Raw genomic sequence first — 16811 nt, forward strand, 5'->3', positions numbered from 1 at the left:
ATAATGTACCGTAATTCCGAACTTTTATCGTACTATAAGCAAACTCAACCTACATCAGTAAAATCCCCTTTATGAAAATTTCAATTTTAACAGGTGTAAATTAACAAAGGGACACTATATGTACATGTGTATATATTCGGCTGTCGTAATATAATAATAATGATGATGATAGTATTAACAATAACAGCAATGATATCAATGCTTAAGATCAAATTGGTAATAGCTACTATAATGTCTAATTGCAGCAGAACTACTACTACTACTACTACTACTAATAATAATAATAATAATAATAATAATAATAATAATAATAATAATAATAATAATAATAATAAATACAAAAATTTGCTATATCAGTAGTTATTATTAATACTATTCCCCTGTTTTCGAAATAGACCAGGAGTATTCACATTTGGATTCATAAAACAACATATTTTGCCAAGAAACTATTTATTCGGTACACGTAATACAATGTATGAAATCTTACTTAAAATATTTCCCAGTATTATGATCCTTTGCAGAATAATTGTTCAAGGATCTTAGTAAGGAAAACAAAGTAAAGAAGAGTCTAACCATCAATGGAACTTGAAACCAATGCCTAACGTTACCATGTAAATAATAACTGAAAAAATTTTTTCTTTTTTTTTCTTCTCAACATTCATAAGGCAGTATGTATCAGAAAAATACCTCCCAGTAGCGACTTTCTTCTAATCAAGCATAAAAGTTCAAACTGATTATGTATTACATCTTAGAAACATAGTGGCATCTGTTATATCATCCTTCATACCTAGACTTGATTCATCCAGAATGTATCTCAACCCTGAGAATGTGCGTTCTACTCCACACTGACACGAGTGACAGGAAGTGCAAGGACTACCTCGGCAAGAACCGTCATATCTTTGTGTGGCTGTTTGTTCCACCACTTGAATATATTTTCACTTTTTTGTTTTCTGTAAAAGAAAATTGACTGTCAGCACTTTTTCTGTCCCCCTCACATCTTAAAAATTACTGGAGCTAGAAGGCCTGCAATTTGGTATGTTGATCATCCATCCTCCAATCATCAAACATACCACATTGCATGCCCTCTAGTCTCAGTAGTTTTTATTTGATTTAGGGTTAAATTTAGCCATAATCATGCGTCTGGCAACGATATAGGCCAGGCCACCACCGGGGCGTGGTTAAAGATTCCTGGGCCGCCGCTCATACAGCATTATACCGAGACCACCGAAAGGTAGATCTATGTGGCCTTGATTATACGCTGTACAGAAAACTCGATTGCGCTGAAGAAACTTCGGCGCATTTTTTACTTATTTCACTTCTAGTACAGTTACTGAAATGCACAAGGATTTGTTTTATCTCGGTTAATCGCAAAGCATCATTATCCATATCCACTACTTCGCTTCCCCTCTTTTGATTGTTCTCAGCAGCAGACAATATTTGATCAATTATATCTTTCGAGCTCTCTCACTCAAGTGACTCAAGTTCTTGTCTTCAACTTTATTTGAAGAATCAACCTGAAAATTGTTAGAACTTTGCAATGACACGTTCATGATCAAGCAGAGTGGAGGAAGGTTGTCCCGGATGGACAATATGGGACTATGGCTGATGCTGTAAACCAGTGGTTACCAGACTTTTTCTGGTTGTTACCCACTTTTCACACAGGATACTTGTCCGTGGGCCACCGCCCACCGCCAAGCATAACCCACGACTACAATGACTGCCTACAGCCCTACACTTATTAGGTCCATATAAAAACCACTCTAGCAAATCCTGTAATTTTATTGATTACATGCGTTCGTTATTTTTTCTTTTGTAAAGTATTAATAAAGACATTGTAGTTTGTCTTTGCTGAATATTACATCAGTGATGCAACTGTGAATCTGTGGTTAACTAAGTAATGTGAACATCCTTGGCCTTGCTGACTGGTTCTCAAGACTCATGGCCAGGTTATCATATAGAATCCATAGCTTAGGAACCTTAGAATCAAGTTTGGATGAAATTAATTACTACTGTAATGTGTGTGTCAATGTCTTGCTTTATATCAAGAACACATAATCAGAAAAAAGGGTAATTACACAGACAAAGTGATGTATTACTCATGCGTCTGGCAACAAGGCACTGCACAAGCTGGCTGCCTACCCACTGAACTCTTTTAGCTAGCTACATACATATCCTCAGATTATGGCCACCTGCATTCTGCTACATGGCCCCCAGTTTGGGAACCACTCTGTAAACACTTGTAACGTGTTACTTCAAGAATTACACACAGTCATGCACTTGTTAATTAAGGAATTCCAAACCTACACACACACACACATACATGCATGGTATGTTACAGAATGAAATGTTAAGTACCTTAGTGATCTGCTTTTGCAGTCACTGAAGCGGCCAAATAGTGATATATCCAAGCCTAAGGTATGGTACGGTACGGAAATTTGCCCATTTTTTCCGTACCTGAATCGTACCATACCGCACTTTGGTAAAATTATCGTACTGTAATTCCGTACCGTACATATAGACTAAATATCAACCGTACCATAATGCCAGCCTTGTCTAAACAGAAGCCTAATTTTAAGAAGCAGAGTAAGTAAGCTGAACTGCGTGATCTCTGTACATGAAATACCTCTAGGAAGGGCTTAGCCAAGAATTCTTTGGTGGCCAGTAATAAGGTCACAGGAAAAGAGTCACAATTTTGGCTTGGAAAAAAGTCACAGGAAAAAAGTTACATTAATTTAAGGTGGCTGGTAATAAAGTCAAAGGGGGAAAATTCACAATATTCCTCGGGGTCATTATCTTTATGATACTTACAGTCTTTTGTTTATGTTTTTACGGTAATCCCCAACGGGCTTGTACTAAACACACCGCAAAGGTGGATACATACCGGGTTAGAAAAAAAAAACCCAACAGTCTTGTACTAAACACACCGCAAAGGTGGATACATACCGGGTCAGAAAAAAAAATCCCCAACGGGCTTGTACTAAACACGCTGCAAAGGTGGATACATACCGGGTTAAAACATAAAAAAAATCCTCAGTGGGCTTGTACTAAACACGATGCAAAGTTGGATACATACCAGGTAAAGATAAAAAAACCACAATGGTTGGAGTGCATAGGCCAACCTGTTTTTGTAAGTTAATTTTTCTCTGTGAAATTGGGTGAAGTAATAACAATAATAATAGTGATAATGATAATAGTAATATCAATAGGATAACAATAATAGTAAAAAAAAGACAAAAATAATTATAGTAATAGAGTATAGTACTATGAGCTGGACCGAGACCTTTCAATATGGCCGCCCGAGGTCACACGCTCGGCAGGGAGATCGCCACTCCATGTTGCTGACGCTCTATGGCCTACTTACTACTAAGCAAGTTTAATCGCGAGGAAGACAGTGTTTACTTTACATTATGTAGCACATATGAAATTGATGATGCTCTAATTTCAAAATTGAAATTGTCATTGCACTTACGTGTCACTATAATATACAGAAAAAATGACATGTTAACAGAGAAAGCATATCTGCTTTTAACATAACATTTTTCTGCCTAGCCCAAAATTGTGGCTTATCTGTGAAATGTTATTCTCATTTCTCCTAAAGAATTCCTGTGCCAATTTCTGCAATTATAAGCTGCAGAACGCACCATTATGAAGATAATGAAAAAAAAAATCGACGGACACACTAAGCGCCGCCCTTCTGGCAGAACATTAAACTATATGTAGTGTTGCTATACAGATAATCTACAGTCTGATAACCTACGGTCTGAAGACGTTCTAAATAAATTTTAAGATAATAAAATAATAATGCACTGCGTAGGTCATTAACTCTCGGAAGCTACTGGGACACAATGTACTCCCAAAAGGTTGTCAGATAATTGCTTCAATAAGTTAATGAGGGAGAATATTAAAGAATTTGCATGACAACTTCCTCTAGTGTGTGTGTGTATCTGAGAGAGAGAGAGTTTTTCAGCTAACGAAGAGGTCGAAAGTTTGAATGCCATCCTGCTTCGTGTGCATTACTCCATATACAAATACACACGCTTGTGTGAGCGCCAATACACATGGATAATGAGAGAAACAGACAGTGCGCACATAGGCTGATGATAAGGAGATCGCTGCAATATACATTTCCGACGAAGCAAAATATTTATCTCACGCTGGCCAAACCGTCATGAGTTATTTTGAATTTCTGAATTTGTCCATATAAGTAATTGCTGATAAAGTAATCTCCAGGATATGTGACACCGAGAAATTATTTTGTAATTCACATTTTTAATATAGAATTAATGAATGCGTGATCATTCTAGGAAAAAAGTCACTTATTAACTGTCAATTGGGAGACTAATGGTCTTTGTTGTTCCATTGATATTCTGGAGGGCGTGTGAACTCGATACCGGTTCAGGCCAGTCCACCCTTCTTTCTGCCTCCGCGCTTTTTATATCAATGCAATCCTCTGTTTTATTGCAGCATTATTTTACTTTTGTAAAATGAAAAAAAAATCGAAGTGGACAATGTACTGTATTTGTATCTTCAATCGAACTGCCACGTAACATCAGCTTGACCACTAAATCCTACATTTAATGTAACTCTCTGGAGATCTGCAGTTCCCTTAATTCTTCGCTGATAGTTTCTTATTTTTTATCGATAAGCTTCTTTTGCCTGTATCTCTTTACTTTTACTAATTCGCATATCGCACTTTATCTTAGGGGACTGATATCCTTCCTTCAAAGGATGTACCTGTTCCTTTTCCATTTCCGACCTTCAAGTCAAAAAAAAAAAAAAAATTAGGCAGAAGAGAAAATGTTGTCACTGCAATGAAAACTAAAAATATAACTTGGTCGTTCATTTTTTTTTATTCAATTTACCGCGTGCCCTGTTTACAAAGCAAATAAAAACTTGCATAGCTGTGTTTACTGTCACGTTGTAGATCGTGGTGCTTCCAAGGCAAACACTGTGGCAAATTTGAACACACAAGAAGCTATTAACTTTTTTTCTATTCACTACAGTTCAATGATAAAGACCAATATGCATAAAAAAAGGAATAAGAATTGTGGAGGTTTAAATATAAAATCGACTCCGTTGATGCAGCCCTTATTTTCGGTGATAATAATAAAGCTTTTTTTTTTATTATTTCCGAGAGTATCTGTGGAATGCTTCGCCTTCCTCATTATTTTCTTAGTATTGTATTTTACCAGTCACCTCACCATAGAGCAATAAAGATAAAAATACCACTTGTGGTGCCACAGAGTGGCTAGTGTGCTCGGGGCCTTAGTGTGTGTGATTTCTCTAGAGCTTTTTACTATTATTATTATTATTATTATTATTATTATTATTATTATTATTATTATTATTATTATTATTCTGCTCTCCAATGAATCCACGGGGTGATAGCTCATCTAATGGTACATGAAAAATGAAAATCCTTTGCTTGTAGTCTAATTGATTCCAGGTATCTTCGCTAGCTTCCTGATAACGACATAGCATTTGTACTTTTCAGTGTCTGGCCTACCCGCCTGATTGCTAGACTAGTTTTATGTATTTACCTCTCTAGCTTACTGCCTGCCTGTTTAATAGACACATATACCTTTCAGTCTATATTGGCCTGTCTCTGAATGACTGCTTTTCTACCAAGTATCTATCTTTAATAATAAAATCCAAGTGGATCTTGTTTGTCCTGCCCCAGGTGACAGTAGGGGAACATAACACAGCCACCCACCCCTGCAAACTGGTTTGTCCGCGCCGGGTGGTGGTGAGAAAGGTTATGTTCCCCTACTGTCCACCCTCCTCCTGCAAACCCGTTTGGCCACCCTGGGTGGGGGAGGGGTAGGTAGGAGAACGGGAGGATAGGGGAGACATCAGAGCCAGGTGGTTCCAGCAAGCGTAACGGTCGCCAACAAGCTCGTTATTTATAATTTCCGATGTCATTGAACTGTGGCCTGACTGCTGGGTTGCATTCATACTTCCTGGTGTCAGTAACTTGAGGCCTGGCTGTGGTTCCAATTTATTCTATCCGGTGATCTGAACTGTGACCCCTAACCTCATTTTTCTTCATATTCCAGAGGGTCAGCTAGTCACTAAAGTGCGGTTTCAGGATGATGGGAAAGCCTCTGCAGAGTCAATGCTTGATGCTGGCATGGTTTCACTTCCTGAAATTACTGAGGTATGATCAATATTTCTGAATAATTCTATGATTAACAACCGTTTTCTTTTGTACGAATGATTATAAATAGAAGACTCAATATTTCTCAAGCTTTCTCGAACTTCTCATTTGGATCATATCTAATTTTACAGAATAAGTCTTGAGACACCGCGCAGGCAAGTATGTACAATGCATGGCAATATATTTACAGTAATGAGAGATATCTATAAAATTATTGTATTAATAATGCTGCATAGGACTTACAACTTGTTCTGGATAGACGCTTCTTTGGCTAAGTAAAATCATATCAAATATAAAAGTGTTGTAAAACGATCTTGTAAAAGTGATGATAATAAGTTAGGATTTGAGCATTCTTGACTATTCAGGAGAGCTTGCAAGTATGAAAAATGTGATTGTAAACAGCACCTATTAGGAAATCCAGATTTTGAAATTTTCCTTAGATTTTAAGGAAACTTAAGATGTTACTACAAGCCAAGCAGCGACCTTAGTGGGAAAAGCAGAATCCTAAAAGCACAAAGCACCCCGGTATAATTAAAGAAATTGAATAGTAAGTAATGAAATATGAAAGATAAATAACAAAGAAAAGCAAATAATATAATAACTATGAAAAATACATTAAATAACAAATAAACTATGAAGTGAGACTAAAGCCCTCATGCTCAAAAAAAAAAAAAAAAAATATACACCAAGTTTGAACCTCCGAAGTTCGTGTGATTTAACTACTGAATTAGGAGGAGCATTCAACGATTTGGTGGATGTTATAGAGCTTAACTTATGTTAAAAATTGAAGATGCGAGCAAGCTACTGAAGATTCCAACTGGGGAACAATATTTTTAAAAGTGGCAGAATAAAATAACAAAAACATTATCTTGGGATATACCGGCGTCAAAAAACCTGGAGAAACTTTCTCGGTATGCCGACTTTTTGTGCAGCTAAGACATTAGACTGGTTACGTTCCTCATAAATTTTACACATTATTTAAGGTTCTTTGCAGCGTCCCTTCGGCCCCTAGCTGCGTCCCCTTTCATCCCCTTTCCTATATCTCCGTTCATATTATCTTTCTTCCATCTTACTTTCCACCCTCTCTAACAATTGTTTCATAGTGCAACTGCGAGGCTTTCCTCTTGTTACACCTTTAAAATCTTTTTAATCTCAATTTCCGCACTCTCCTTTATATCTAGAATTGTATTTTCTCAGAAATATTTTGAGTGTGATATTAGAAGAGACGGCAAACTTCTTTAACTTTTGAATGCTTCTTGAGAAAATATGAAAATATACCTGATATAAGTAAATAGTTTTGGTATATATATACTGTATATATATAATATATGTGTATGCACACATATATGTATAATATATACATATACATATGTACATATATGTATATATATATATATATATATATATATATATATATATATATATATATATATATCGACTGGTAGCGTTCCTATTAACATTATTCCCTTTCACATATTTTACCCAGTTAACGGTATGTTTTCGGATATTCCTGCTATATTCATCGGCCTACAATCCAGTCATCAGTTACTATGCGGAATACGACAATGAACTGTCTGTCGGTAAGTTTGCTCTTATTTAACTTTGTCCTGCGGGAAATAACATAAACAGAAGGAGGAAGGATAAAGACTGTAGGATACGGGGAGACAGTTTCGAAGCTTGGCAGATGAGGGACAGTTGTCTGTGAAACCAGCAGTTTGAGGGTAGGTGATCTCCGTAGAGCATATGCGGGAAAATAATTCCCTTTGTTTTAACCAGTATTATATTATATAGCTAGAATAATATTTTTCCAAGCACTAATACCAAGGATGATTTACGTTATTTTTATCTCTTTATAGATAAATCCAGTACTGCTTCTGAAAAACAAAAGAAAAACCTTAACTAGACTCAGGCAGGCGAAGTAAAAGACCGAGCTTTCTCGAGTACTGTTTGTTTCCGTAGCCGTAGTACATTCAGGCACAAATTTCTGCCCTGGTATCTACTGTAAAAGAGATGCCGCCATATCATCATTTGTTAAACTGAAAACTCGGAAAACACACTGCCTAGATGATCAAAGACAATTTTCATGTGTATCTTTATCACACATTTGAGTATCCATGTGTTTAGATTTTGTGTGTAATAATGACAGACTACTGATAATGCACTCCGTGGTTAGACATTGGATTTAGCATTGTCTAGACTCTAGACGGAACCCAGCCTCGCTCACCACTGGCTTAGATTCCTCCACAAGGTTCCTACGGTCGGGATTTGCTGTCTTGGTTTTTCCTTGTGTCATTTTTAACGGTATTGATGCAATAGTTTAAAAAAAAAAGATTTTCGATAATTCGCTGGCAACCTCTTGTTTGTTTTGTGGACATCGTTCTTTGGGAGACTGATTAAGGAAAACAAAAATTATTCACATGTTTAGGATCCGTCAATTTCTTTGAAATAATGTCTATTTGAAATAATGAAACATTATGAAAATCATTATGGTGATTATCATTGCGTAACTGGATATATGATACTTTCAAACATCATAAGAGTTTCATTTTTATCTTCGCCACGCTAACAGGCATATTTTGGGAGGCACAAACCATGGACTTTACTTGCTGCCAGCTACGTCTGATACTTTTACTCAACGTCACGATAAAACTACGAACATGGCATCATATCTGCGTGGCCTCTGATCTGAAGACGCGACGCTATAAGCTGGCTATCGATGCTCACGTGAGTACAAAGTCACTGTTACTCCGACAAGGAGGTTAGGTTTTTGGTTCGGTTTATTTATTAGTGCTTTGTTCATCTGTTTAGCAGCATTACACAAAATGTCTTGTGTGAGTTTTTACGAAAACATTACCAAAGGTGGGCTTACTGACTGGCAACGAGTGATTTGATTTTAAGAGGAATAGAAGCACAACTTTTAGGGAGAAGGGACTTTTTGTGGTATGGACTACTCAGTCTTGGCAGAGGCTTATGGTCTCAGGAGAGGTAAAGAAAGTCACCCAATCTGATATTCCACGGACCACAGATCTCAACAGAGTAAATGTGGGAAGAGAAGAGTCATTCAAGGCTTCCCCTTTTTTTAGGTTAGGCAGTTTATGAGACTTTGCAGTCATATGAGGAACTAAGAATTAATTCATTTTCCTACTACTTCCTCCCTCCAAGTCTCCCAGTCTCCCTATACTTTTCCGAAATGGAATGGCCTTTGTAGTTTTAAAGGGAAGAGGTCTTATCTAGTAAAATCTCAGATCTAGAGAAATAATTACATAATTATTTTGAGTATATCCTAAAGCTAGGAAAGTGAACCTCAGTGCTGTACAGTAGAAGGCCTAGTACAAAATCTTGCGTAAATAAGTAAAGAAAATTGAGAAGAAGAGATGCTGAGAGTCCCCCGGGTACCAGTAACAGAGTTAGTAAGTTTAGATTAATGGCCCATACCCTGTACAAATTTGAAAGAATTAAAGGGCAAAAACTTTGACAGGAGGCCAATATTGTCAGAAAGCAACTAAGTAATGGAAACGTACAGACAGAAACAGCAGGCTCCTCATATGCTCTTTATCGATGTAGAAAAGGCATACAATAGAGTACCTAGATAAGAAAAGCTTAAAAGTTCAAGGGAGCAGGAGGCACCAGAAAAATATATGAAGGTTATCAGTGAAATGTATTGAAATGTAACAATTACTATGAAAAGTTCGGTAGGGATGGTTAGCAGCTTTCATATCAAGGTAGGGCTACACCAAGGACCAGAGCTAAGTCCCTTCTTGTTCGGAATCATACCAGATGTAATGGTCAAGGATGTATGGGGAGTCCCTTTGGTATATGTTTTCATTAATAACATTGCTTTAATGACAGAAATTAGAGGCCTAGAGCGAAGTCTAAATAGGTGGAGATATGCGTTAGAGAGTATAGAGAGTAGAGGGATGAAGATGAGTCGAACAAAGACTGAATAAATGACAGAAGAACAAAGACTGAATAAATGACAGAAGAACAAAGACTGAATAAATGACAGAATGGGATGGATGATGACCAGCGAGTCATGGTTCAAGCTGGGAGAAGTGAGCATCAAGAGAGTGTGTAAGTATCTGGGTTCGATAATAGTTGAAAAGGCTGATGAGGATAAAGAGGCCAGCCATCGAATTCAGGTTGGATGACATAATTGGGGAGTAGGGGACAGTTGCCAGGCGTACTAAAAGTGACAAGAGTCCTTATATGACAATATTGTATGGTGGTAGAAATAGCACCACTGAAGAAAAAAACGAAGTTAGTTAGGCATGGCAGAAATGGAGTGACAAGAAGAGAGAGAAGAAATGAATATATCAGGGGATTGGCAAAAGTCACTGAGGTGTCAAAAAAAAACCAAGAGTCGTGTCACCCTTCTTACTATTACCTACTAGTAGGAACAGACATTGCATATAGCTGGCCTCAATCCTGTAAGGAATTTTACCGAAAGGAATTTCCGAGGCTATTACAACCATTGCAAAAATGAACAAGACAGTATTTAATATTTGCATGTATTTTCTACAGAATAATCCATGTGTTTTCTTATTCATTTTCGCAGTATGAAGAAGGAGACCTCCCAGTAACTGGTACAGAAATGCTCCATATGGACAGAAAAGGTAGACTTGTAATAGGCCAAGAGTTGGACTCACTAGAAGGAGGCTTTAATTTTCGTCAGTCCACACACGGCGACATAGCTCAGCTCCAGCTCTTCCCCATAGCACTTGGCCAGTCCCATCTTGAGACTTATGTTAAATGTGTTACTCCAAAAACGGACTTCAAACCAATATTTTCTTTTGGTGAAGAAATGGTTAATTTTCAAGTACGTGGATCTGTAGCTAAATCAGAGGTTGATCTTAAGAATCTGTGCAAAGAAAAGCGAGAACTCTTCATGCTTCCAGAGAAAAGGATTTTTCGCATTGCTCATGATGCTTGTTGGAGGATGAAGGGTCTTCTAGCTGTTCCTCGAAATGAATCTGAGAACAGAGAGATATATGACGAAATCATTAGATTTAATGAACAGTGTGTTGACGCATATGGGTCAATCTATTGGATAGGTGGAAAAGGAGATGTTAAGACAGGTAAGTGGATCCGCCTTGACAATCAAGCTGAGTTCTCATGGACAAACTTTGAGACTGGATATGGTAAAGTTTTGCATTTCAAGACCTGCATAAGTGCTGGGGGGAAGAGCTTTCCTTACGTGTGGTTTGCTACAAACTGCGAATTCTATGCTTGTCCACTCTGCAATTTTTCTGATGCTGCTTCTTTCACTGTTAGAGGACTTTGTAAAGATACACTCATTGACCATTCATTGTCATTATACGACTACAAAAACAACAAGCCACAATTTGTTGGCCAGTTTTATACAAGCATATACTGGGACAACGAAGCGATGACATGGACAATAGGAAACCGTGCTGAAGAAAGTCTTTGGGGTGCCATGAAGATGACAACACATGATGATTATCCAGTTGGAGTAAAGACATGGAACATCACTGGGGATAAATGTACGTCTAATGTTGTAAGTATTCGTGGATATGCATGTCTTATGCTTAATGAATTTTGCGAGTAAGATTGATCATAGTCTTTCATTACATTTACTTCGTAGGAGTTTCATTCTGTTAAACTATATTTTATGCAAGGCTATCTGCTTTAATAAGTATTTAGTATATAAACTGCTTTGTCAATCAATCCTTAGCAAACTTGTTACTGTCATAAAACTTTATTGCATGTAAAAATTTTCTAAGAGGATGATGTGAAAACCCATTCCAGGTAGAGGTGCTAATCACAGCATGTAGCTCCAATGAGTACACTTGCGATGATGGTATGTGCATTAAGAAAAATCAGCGCTGTGATATGATCGTAGACTGTCCTGACAAGAGTGATGAGGCTAACTGCAGCATCATTCAGATCCCTTTTGGGTATTCCACACAGCTACCTCCACCCAAGCCCATCGGCTCACCACTTCCCATAAGATTCTTCATAGGCATCATTTCTGTCAGAGAAATTAATATACTGGGCTTCAAAATGGCCATTGATGTCACTCTACAACTTCGCTGGAGAGACAAAAGGTTGCTCATGAAAAATCTACAGGAAAATACAATAGCAAACAAGGTACAGGACCCAAAAAATGTGTGGCAGCCAAACATGCAGATCGAAGATGGCTCAACTAGTCTTGCCGACGTGATGCCCAGGTCCAAAGCCTTGATGGTTGAAAGACAGAGCTCTCCAATTCCAGATGACGAATCTAGGGTTCATGAAGGTAAGATCTTACCCTTGTCTGTGCAGGGCTTGAGCACACTTTGGTTTAAGCCACAATGTGGGTATGACTTCAGTAACCACTTCTTACATTCTCTGCATGCAATCAGGATGCTGCAGTTCATATACTATCACCTATTGGTTAGTTCGTGTTTACATTATTGTAAATCATTTTGCTGCTTTGATAAAAGTGCATTATCGTCATCTCTACAGGACGTTGTTATTATGGTCTATTTTTCTCAGTACTTATTCATCTCCCAAAAAGTAAATCACAGTTTTTTTATCAAATATTTTGATTATTCGTTGATTAAAACCAATCCGTTATTTCTATTATTATTTGTATGTAAACATATTCGTACGGAATAAGCCAAAAACGACATTAATCTATAATAATTAAAGCCGAGTGGATCTTTCATGTTTGTCCGCCCCGGGAGGGGGCCGGGTAGGTAGGGGATCGGGAGGGTAGGGGAGACATGACACATCCACCCTCCTCCTGCAAACCTGTTTGTCCGCCCCATGTTGGGGCGGGGTAGGTAGGGGATCGGGAGGGTAGGGGAGACATGATGCATCCACCCTCCTCCTGCTAACCTGTTTGTCCACCCTGGGTGGGGACAGGGTAGGTAGGGGAATGGGAAGGTAGGGGAGACATGACGGGCAGCGCTGGGTTCCAGCACAGCGTAGCGCAAGCCAACAAGCTCACAAGAAAATAATGGTCAACAAATAAATAAACGAATATTCATTGGTAAGCAGCAGTAGAGAAACAAAACATAAATTAAGGGCAAAGAGGCATTCACTTTAAAACTGCATTACAGCGACTTACACCAGACTCGAAAGTAAGTTGTAGGTTTTATTGAAACATACTAACTGGAGTTCATACAGTACTTGTAGCATAGACAGCCTGTGTTCACTATTGCAGGTGATTCCTTGCAGCTCTTGTTTGCTTAAATACAACTAACCCTCAAACAGGCTGCACGGGTTGCTCATTCCTCATGTATCTTCTGAATAAGTTTGACATATATATATATATATATATATATATATATATATATATATATATATATATATATATATATATATATATATATATATATATATATATATATATATATATATATATTCACACACGCACACACATATTTATACTGTATATATATACTGTCAGGAAGACCATTCCACAGTTTGGTCAGAGAAGGTACAATACTTCTTGAAAACTGTGTGATACTGAACATCACAGAAGAAAGGAAAGGCAGAATGAATAGAATATCTAATATTACATGGCAGATCGATGCAAAAAAGAGTAGCACCGTCCTCGTACAACAATAGCAATAAGCCTGTTTACGGGGCCAAACCACATAACCACATATTGTATGTTAATTTATAAAGTCATGGGCCAAAAAAACTACCCTGGAGAACACCTGAGGCTACACTCATATAGTCTCAGTGGTGCCCAACAACAAATACGCCTTCTAATGAGTTAGTTAAAAATTCATTTACGATACTACGAAATAGTCCACCAACTCCCATCTGTCTAATAATTAACAAGGTTAAAAGCAACACTGCTGTCAAGAACATTCTTATAAACTTCCTGGCCTTAATTCAGGTATTTCTGTACGACACTGCTAATTGAAAGAAGAGCATCCCAAGCGCCCAGATTCTTGCAAAAACCAAAATGCAAACTGGAGAACAGATGATTATTAGGCAACAAACATAAAAGAAAATTCAGATAATATAGTTAGAGAAACTGTACAGTAATCAGCAGAGCTAGAACTACCTCAGCCACATTACTAATTTTCCAAGTGCAAAAAGAATCCCTTCAAACTAACTTACAAAAAATAATAGACAAGTTTGTAGATAAGTAATCAGCAATTTTATAAAATACAAAGGGAAAATACTGTTTGTGGTTATACCCCCATAAACATCCAGGTTGCATAAAGGATTCTTAATTTCACAGTACCGAAAAGCTAAACCAGTCAGTTTACCATCAGGAAATTTTGGATGAGGTAGGCCTATACTGAGTTTCTTGTTGTTCTACTGACTGTCAAACACATCAGCCGAAAGGACAGCCTTTCCCACTGAACGATGAGTAGCGGAGCCATCTGGCTTAAGCAAAGAAACTGAGTCTACACCCAAATGCGCAGATTTGAGAGTAACCGACCATTTACGTCCCTGAGGTGTATTAGAGTGGGTTTCTTTCATAGTTGAATTGTATAAGTTTTCGCCTGAAGCATAAACAGATCTTACTTGGGTGCAATTATTCTATGTCAGACCAGATCTCTTTCTTTTCCAAAGATTATAAACGCTTCTACAGTCATCACTGAACCAGGCTTCGTCTTTGATACGATAATCAAACAAACTAGAGGCATTTGTCGATCACAGTTGTAATCAGTTCGTATATGGAAGATCATTCAGAATTCATTCCAGTCTGCTTAAGATTTAAGATATCTTACATGAGTAAGACACATCAGAGACAGGTTACCACACAGTCAGGTTGCTCAGCTTTAATCATGAAACAACTAAAGCATAATCAGCATTCCTTACTAGAGGATCCCCAGTACTGGTTATAATGTCAGGGAATTCAGCTCAAACAAGATCCAAGAAATTAACAAACCCAAAACAAGCTTGTACATCTTGTACATCATATTCTTGTTCCCGTAGGGGGCGGTAGTGCCGTCAGTGCACCTCACGGGGTGCACTGTAGGCATTACTAAAGGTTCATTTTAGCGTTCCTTCGGCCCCTAGCTGCTATCCTTTTCATTCCTTTTACTGTACCTCCATTCATATTATCTTTCTTCCATCTTGCTATCCACCCTCTCCTAACAACTCTTTCATAGTGCAACTGCAAGGTTTTCCTCCTGTTACATCTTTCAGACCTACCTACCCTCAATTTCCTTTCCAGAGCTGAACGACCTCATAGGTCCCAGTGCTTGGCCTTTGTCCTAAACTCCGTATTCCATTCCATTCCATCATATTCTTGTATCACATAAGTCTGGATAGCGACAGACAGAGCACCAATAAAATTTGTCACTCCTGCTACAAACCTCAACACGTTAGACTTCATGGCCCCAGCATTCATTCAGCAATTCTTAGAATAAAATCGCTACTTGTTTGACGCTTCTGAGAAGCATTTTAATAAACGTACAAAGGAACTGCGAAGACGTTTAATAATAATAATAATAATAATAATAATAATAATAATAATAATAATAATAATATAATAATAATAATAATTAATTATTATTATTATTATTATTATTATTATTATTATTATTATATTATTATTATTATTATAAAAATTTCATAATTTAATATATATTTACACTGACATCATTTTGGATTTCTTCACCATGATTATTACTAATTTACATTCTCACTTAGAAATAAGCTGAGAAGAACTACCTAATCAGGCTTCAGCGAACAGGAACTTACATTAGTAAAAATGCAATGTAATGATATAAAAAGGAATAAAATGCAAATGAACATTTTTAAAATAGACGAAAAGTTACACTTCCATGGGAATATTTTTCGGCCGAGAAATTTTCCCAAAAGTCTGACCTGTTTTTTTAGTTTTCTGTAAAAGAAAACTACTGAGATGGCTATTTGTCTGTCCGTCCGCACTTTTTCTGTCCGCCCTCAGATCTTAAAAACTACTGAGGCTAGAGGGCTGCATATTGGTATGTTGATCATCCACCCTCCAATCATCAAACATAACGAATTGCAGCCCTCTGGCCTCAGTAGTTTTTATTTTATTTATGGTTAAAGTTAGCCATGATCGTGCGTCTGGCACCACTATAGGGCCAAAACACAGGCCTCCACCTGGCAATGGCTGAAAGTTTCATGGCCCGCGACTGAGAGTTTCACGGGACGTGGCTGAGAGTGTCATACAGCATTATGCGCCGTACAAAAAAACACCATCGCGCCAAAGAAACTTCGACGCATTTTTCACTTGCTTCCATCATTTCTGAAGTTTGTTTCATCCTTTCCAGACGACCTTTACCTGGGCTCGGAGAACACGCTTTACCTGCACCAGGTGAGCACCATAGGCTTCACCTGCCAGTTCCAGCTGCAGAGGTATCCGTTCGACAAACAGATGTGTTCGCTCACCTTCAGACTCATCGACGTTTCCACAGATTTCGCCGTCTTGACGCAGGTGAGCGAGACCGGGCAACGGTTGGTTTGTTCCTCGTGACCAGAGGTCTCAACCGCCTTTTCAGAGGCTGTTGACCCTGTGCAGCACGACTTCCAAAAACTATTTAGTTTGTGCAGCATGGTAGACAAAGCACAAAGCACAGCAATGTCTTTTAACTAAGTCTCCCCTATGTTTGTCTTGATAAGAAATTTGTTACTACATTTTTGTCATGGGTTTTACTAGTTCTGTTTAAATACCATCATGAGATGCCACGTG

This window comes from Macrobrachium rosenbergii, chromosome 29 (assembly GCF_040412425.1).
Source record: "Macrobrachium rosenbergii isolate ZJJX-2024 chromosome 29, ASM4041242v1, whole genome shotgun sequence".
NCBI classification, from domain to species: Eukaryota; Metazoa; Arthropoda; class Malacostraca; order Decapoda; family Palaemonidae; genus Macrobrachium; species Macrobrachium rosenbergii.